We start from the raw sequence: 7,321 nt of genomic DNA, 5'->3' as shown, positions 1-7,321 counted from the left end.
TCTACATTAACTAGTTCAGTTCATAGTTAATAATTCAAAATGTTGAACTAAGTTCAAAGCTCCAAATAATGAACTAGGTTAGTTCAGTTCTTTTTTTCATTATGTGGCTGCCGTCTGCAATACCGCTCTCTGCCTCTACGCAATTCGGCGTTCTCACACTTGCCAGGCATAGACAGTAGAAGAAAGAAAGCACACACAGCGATTGACAGGTTGGGCAACCCTGGACACAAGACTGTTAACGGTGTGTTTTTAGCCTGGAAGTCTCTAGAAATCTGGCACCTTATTAAACGAAATAAAAAGAGTGAACGTGCCATTCACAGACACCAGAATGAATGCGTCCACTGCACAGTATCGTTCATCAGGCAGTAATACAGTAGGCTACGTTCAGTTCACGTTCACCAAAATTATGAACGAGTTCATGAACGTGTTCAGACGCAACACTGATAATAAGTACATTTCCATCACTGATAGCCAACATACCACCTAGGAAGACATAGTGTTGGCAGTGATTGTTAGCTTTGCAGACGAGTTACACGTCACACGAGCGAAAGCAATGTTTACAAAGGTAACTTCAGCGCTACCTTAGCCTGGCTGCCAGCCCAACTTCTCCCCGCCCACAAAAAAATTTGGTCGGGAAGTTGGGTCTGGAGGGTCTCGTATTGGGAACAACTACATAAAACCAGGATCTGGGCGGACCAATGAAATTGCCAGGGCGGGCTTTATACGATGATGGACAGATGATCAACAGTAACGTAATCAACAACGTCACGAAAGAGCCCTTGGGTTGAATTTGTTTTCAACAAACAACATATTACGTTGCTCTGATTGGTTGTAGGTCTATCCAATTGAGCGAAGAGGCATTTGTTTTACGAGTTCGGTTGAAACACGCCCCATAGTCACAGCCCAACGGAGAGTTTTCAGACTCATATTCTGACTAGAATTATGAGTATGACAACATCAGGCTAGCGCTACCTCATAGCTATCAAAGATCAAGTCCCCACACGTAGGCTATTAGGTCACCGCCATCACTCCCATTGGGAACCAATGATAAAAAGGCAGAGACGACACAGACATTATAGGCAAAGCTTGTCTACATTGTATGCTTTTCGGCAGTGCGATGCCACTGTCACCCCCATACAGGTAGCATAGCTATCTGCTGCGTTGGTCTGACGATAACCACGCCCCTCTCGTTTGCATGTGAGATCTGAAATAAATACAGCACATAAATAAATGTGGTGTGGAAATAAATGTGGTGTGGAAATACATGTGGAAATAAATGTGGTGCGTAAAAGTCTAAAAAAATGTATAAATGTGGCATTAGGAAATAAAAGTCCCATGAAATAAATAAATGTTGTCTTTACAAAAACGTAATTTTGAAATAAACTAGAGGGGGTACAATTTCTGGGGAAATTGTAGGGTGTGCTTGCTTACTTGTAGGGGTCCGTATTTAAATTACATTTTACAACTGATATTTCTGTATATTTTATATAAAAATGCATAGCCTTCTTATTATTTATTAAGATTATATAGATTTAAAAGCATATTTTTTTCTGCTAATTTACAACTGAAAATACTAAGAGTGAAGAGTAGAGTGAAATAGTCTTGTCATTTCCCCTGCAAGAGAGAATGGTGATCATCAACCTCACGGTTGAATCAAAACGAATACATTTGGCAGACCGGTGTAAAAATTGACCTAATCTCTACGATTTAAACGTCATTGTAAGTTTTTCCCTTCTCGTGATATTTTCAGGCATTTAGCCTACTCATATTGCATTCATTCATTAATAAAGAACCCCCTTTGAAATTTATTTTAACAACAACGTTACCAGCAGCTGCCCCGGTAAATTGTAGGCTACAACTACTACTAGACTGTCTTGGTAGCGATTGCGTTAGTTGAATTCGATTTAACGTTACTTCCGTTGTACGGTCTAGGCTGAAATGAATTACTTTCATGAACAGATTGAAGTTTAGGCTGTGGCAATGGAGTTCAGGTTAGTAGTCACTAGTCAGATAGTTTCACCTATTGAAAGACTTTTGATTTAAGTAAAGGTAGTGCCGAACATCATTGACTTCCTACGTAGGCTACTGTAAACAGCTGTGGAGATGTTTTTTTTAGCTACTAACAGTACAGCGTTGCAGTGAGCTAAACTGGTTTGAAACCACGGGTAATGATAATTTCACCAACAAATCGTTTACTTGTAATCTAATGTCATAACAAAACCTACAACGAAAATGTATTCGTGACGAATGTTTATTTTAACGATTGAAAACAGATGCATCATAGACCGCTGTAGTATGTGTTGCCCGGACAACAGAGGCTAATGTCATGATGCTAATGCTTCAGTGAAATAGTAGACTAATGTTTTCGAAAGTAGATGTAACTACTTCCCTATATTAGCTTATATTGTTTTTCTTATCACAAAGTAAAATGAGTAAATAGTTATCACCCTGGCCTATTTGCTTGTGGCGTTTATGCAGCTCCCTTGCAGTAAAGCAGTTAGCCTAGCTATCTCCCAGAAGTTAACGAGCTGCTAAACTAATGTTCTGCTAGAGGTAGTCACGCGATATTTCGTGACGTTAGTGACGTCAGTAGCGTCAGTGACTGTGGCTAGCAAGTTAGCCACCGTTAGCTTCACTTTTGCCACAAAAACTTAATTAAAACCTAAACCGTGCAACGGAACATAAATCCTAATAGAACCAATGCAATCGCGACCAAGACAAACCTTTTGACATCGACGTTGTCTATGTAGTCCAAATATTGACTGAGCCTTAGGGGCGCGAAAATAAACAATAATAATAAATAATATATATGTGAGATAACGATGGTTTGTGCTCGCCGAAGGAAGCACACCCCAATAAATGTATTTATTTATTGATGTCGGTAAATGGATTCAGCTGTGTAATTATATAATGTTATATTTATATATTTATTACCATCTTTTTTTATTTCAGAGTTTATTTCATAGCCGTATTTATTTATGTATGTATTTATCTATTCATTTACCTATTCATTTATTTATTTAATTTTGACTAACTCGGCGTTCCATAAATATGCAGTAGGCAAGGACAGGGCAGGGTTTGTGCAATGGGCAGGAGGGGCTGCAGCCCTGGCCACTAGGGGGCCCCGGCACGAGAAAAAATTAAATAATAATTAAATTGTTCAATTGAGTTGTTTGTATATGTGTTCGCTGGGCTGTGTGTGTGCGCGATAGACTGCATGTTCCAATTTATTTGACATCGTGGCTGGCTAGGGGTGCATGTTACAATGTATTACAATCAGTGGCGATTTGTTTAAGAATGCAACTCAGCGTGTCCTAAAATGTAAAACCATTAATTGTCAAATATTTACTATTGTGTTATTTTAAATGGGTTAGACCGAGGTGAAATCAGTTTCATATTCTTCATATTCATCAATAATCAACATTATCACCAAACCAAAGCTTGGACAAATTGGTCAGTCAGTAGTAGAAGAATGTGCAACAAGTTTGAAGTTTGTATGGTCGATTTTGACAAAGATATTGAATAAACATTCGGACTGTCTACTCTTTTACCCCGGTCCCTAAATATGACGCGGAGCCTGAACGGAGGTACGAATATGAATGTCTGTTGAATCTCGAATATGAAACTGATTTCACCTCGGTTGTTAGAACACGTTCATCTCTAAGACGAGTTCTTTCAGAATCAGCTACATATATTAGCAGGTCGACTGATTGATTTCCTTCTCATACATTCCCGTAGCGTCACAGTGCATTTCCCTATTGAAGCTCAGCTTCCATGGACTTCAAAGGGGTTGCTTTTAACAGTTTTTTTCAGTACTTCGAAACTATACGGTCATTGGATGATTGCTGAGATTATGTCCCGCATCGGACGCTCAGCGTCTCTGGGGGTGAATGGAGGAGTGGGCTGGCCTCATAGGCTGGCCTGGACGCTGGGCTTCCGCGTGTTGATTGGAGGGTCTGTCGAAAGACTGCATCTCCTTTTGATTGACAGTATTTTGTACTACAAAAAGTCACCGAAGCTATTCAAGCTCAGTCCCACCTCGGATTTTGCAACTGTAGTTGAAAGACAATCTGCAGCAACCTATTTCTTGGTATTTGCTTGGCGAAATTGCCAACCAATTTTCATCATATATTTCATACAATTATTCACCAAGTTCCTTGTTTCAGTTTAACCTAATTTCCACATTACCTCCTTGATTAATATTGTTTTGTTAGATCGGCCGTTCATTCATTCATTCAGTAGGCTAGGCTAGTGTCCTAGGGGTGAACTAGCCAGTGAACTAAATAAAAACATTTTAGGATTTAGGCCAAAAATGAGGTTCCCCTCTGTGAAAGACCAGCAGCTGCCACTGATCATATATGTATGATGTATCATACTGATATTTTTGTCTGTTATAATTTAATTATCAATCCCTCTCTCTCTAATATATATTGATAAATATCATAGTAATAGTTGTAATGTACTCCAGTCAACGTACGCACTTCTAGCTTCGATCATGCCAACTTTATTGTGCCGCGCATGCGTCACACATACAGCACTATGGGTAAAGTATTAGTAAAACATTAGTACAGAACAGACTGTAGCCACGGGAGTAAATCAAACTCAATACGTTACATCTCCCTTCTTAACAAAATAAGGAACATGTACACAGGTGCAACTCAGAAATATTGTCAGCAGTTTAAATGTCCTGGCTTCGTGTTAAATAATATCAATGTCCATTCTAGAGTTCAGTGACTTTATGAAAATAAACAAACACATAAGAACTTTACAAAACAGTGACTTTAGTCACACTACTCGGAAGGAGAGGTTACTAGCACTTCACTTCCAAAGGTGTCTTTACCACACCTTGTCCCTTGCTAACTTCATGTGCATAACTCATAGTCAGTCTGTCGGGTGGCTTGACAGCTCTGCCTCGCCTAGTGATGTACCGTTCCCCTTGTTGGGCCTGAGCATGGCTCAAGGTTTCTCTGGGAGGTGAGCGAGGCTCTTCAGAAGGGGTGAAAGACAGTGGTAGCTTTTCAGCTGTCTACTCCAGTGGCTCTGTCTTTCTATGGTGGCTCAGTCCAAAATTCATCACGCATCCAGTGGCGTGGACGGTTGGCGGCTGGAGTGCTTGCACGAAGATGTTGGCTGTTGCGGCGGTACTCCTTGTTTCCACTGTCCACAACATAGGATCTCGGGGAACTGTGCTGTCTGACCACAACCGCGGGTGTCCATTTAGGCTACCAGGATGAGGCTGCATCCTGACCTCCTTTCCGGGATCGAGAGCAACACGAGGTTCGCCTGCTCTCTTGCGTTCATAATAGTACTTTTGATAGTCCTTAGTCTGATCTAGCAGGCGCTTTACTCTCAGTGGGTCGTAAGCCTTTGGTGCAAGGAGCTCACTTGCCGTAGGCAGCATGTTGCGTGGCCTTCATCCCATGACCAGTTGGGCTGGTGAAAGGCTTACTGACTCAAGGGGAGTAGTTCTGTAGTCCAACAGCGCAAGATGTTTGTCTGGTGCCTTGCGCCAGAGCCTCTTCACAGTTTGCACTGCACGCTCCGCTTCCCCGTTGGAGTGTGGTGTGTGTGGAGAAGACGTTACGTGTTGGATGCCGTAAGCCTTGTAGAAGTCTTTGAACTCCTCTGAGGAGTACTGTGGGCCATTGTCAGTTCGCATTGTCGCAGGAATGCCGTGCCTGCCGAACTGCTCCTTCAGTGTCTCTATGACAGTGCGACTGCGTGTGTCTCTCAGTCCGTCCACTTCAATGAACTTAGAGTAATAGTCTACAAGCAGCACGTACTGTTTCCCCTCAAACTCAAAGAGGTCTGATGCTACCTCCTCAAAGGGCAGTCCAGGCGTTTTTGTTGGTTTGAGTGGTAGTGTTGGTAGTTTATTCTGGAAGTCAGCACACAAACTGCAGTTTCTGACTGTTTCTTCAATTTCTGCACTCATTCCTGGCCAGTAGAGGGCCTCACGAGCTCGTTGCTTGCTCTTCACTATCCCCAAGTGTGATTGGTGGATGAGCTTCAACATGTGCTCACGCATGGTGGGGGGCACTACTATTCGAAGGCCTTTGAAGACAATTCCATCAGACCATGCGAGTTGACTCCTTGAGTCCCAATATGGCTGAACAGGAACAGGCCCCTTGCGCCTGTGCTCCGGCCAGCCACGCTGAATGACTTGCTGGAGGCAGCTGAGCTCTTCTTTCGTGCGTGCTTGCAGTTCGGAATACTTCTGATCACTGACTGAGACAAAGTTCAGCATGGAGATGCACTCTAAGCCACTCATCTCTGGTGTGCTCTCGGATAACTGTGCTCTGGACAGTGTGTCTGGAAGCTCCATGTCTTTTCCTCTTCTATACTTCACACTTGGATCATACCACTGCAAGCGAAGACGCATCCTCTGGATCCGCATTGGTGTGGACAACAGGGATTTTTCAAAGATGTCTTCAAGAGGTTTGTGATCGTTGTATACTTTGACATGTGTTCCAAATATGTAGTTGTGGAACTTGGTGCAGGCATGGACAATGGAGAGTGTCTCCTTCTCATTTTGCGCATAGCGCATATCTGCGTCAGTAAGTGACCTTGAGGAAAAGGCAACGGGCTGGTCATCCTGCAGCAGGTCTACTCCTATTTTTTTGTTTGTAAACATTCGGGATGCGCGCGCAATGTGGCTGCAGAAAACCAAATAGCCTGACCAAGTGATCGGGCAAAACTAGCCTGGCTAACGGAGGTCGCTTTCTCAGGCAAATGATGAATGAAACAGGCTTGGTTAAAGAAATCCGAGATGGAGTGAAATACAACATTGTGCACACTGCAAGTGAGCGACGAGTCTGACTGAGGCTAACGTGTAATGGGGACGCAGTCTCACTCAGATTGCCAGTTTAAACAAATCACAAAAATAATCGGACCAGCTGGCTAAAAGTAGAATTCCCGTATCTCTTGAAAGCTGCCCCGCTCGACTTTTTAGATGTAGAATTTACCGTAAAATTGTAAAAAAAAAAAAGAAATTGATGTGACAGATCAATGGGGAATCGCTTTCTCTCTTTAGGGCTGTCCTCCTCAACTTTTTTGGTCTTTTTAAATCTAACTATTTGTATGATCCGTGTGGTCCTTTTGCCGTTTTAAATGGGCGATTGATTGCCAAACCGATTTTACCTTGTCATAGTTGAATAACGAAAGTTCGGTGGGTAAAATGAAGATACAGTGAATATCAAAGTCAATTGACACCTCTTTCCTATGCAAATCTCAAAAAGAAAAAATGTGCCTGTAAAACGCTAGCTTTTCGACAAAGCCACCGGTGTGACGTAGGACGGGGGACCACCCTTTTTGGCTCTGG

This window comes from Hypomesus transpacificus, chromosome 3 (genome assembly GCF_021917145.1).
Source record: "Hypomesus transpacificus isolate Combined female chromosome 3, fHypTra1, whole genome shotgun sequence".
Lineage (NCBI taxonomy): Eukaryota > Metazoa > Chordata > Actinopteri > Osmeriformes > Osmeridae > Hypomesus > Hypomesus transpacificus.
This window is presented reverse-complemented; position numbering follows the sequence as displayed.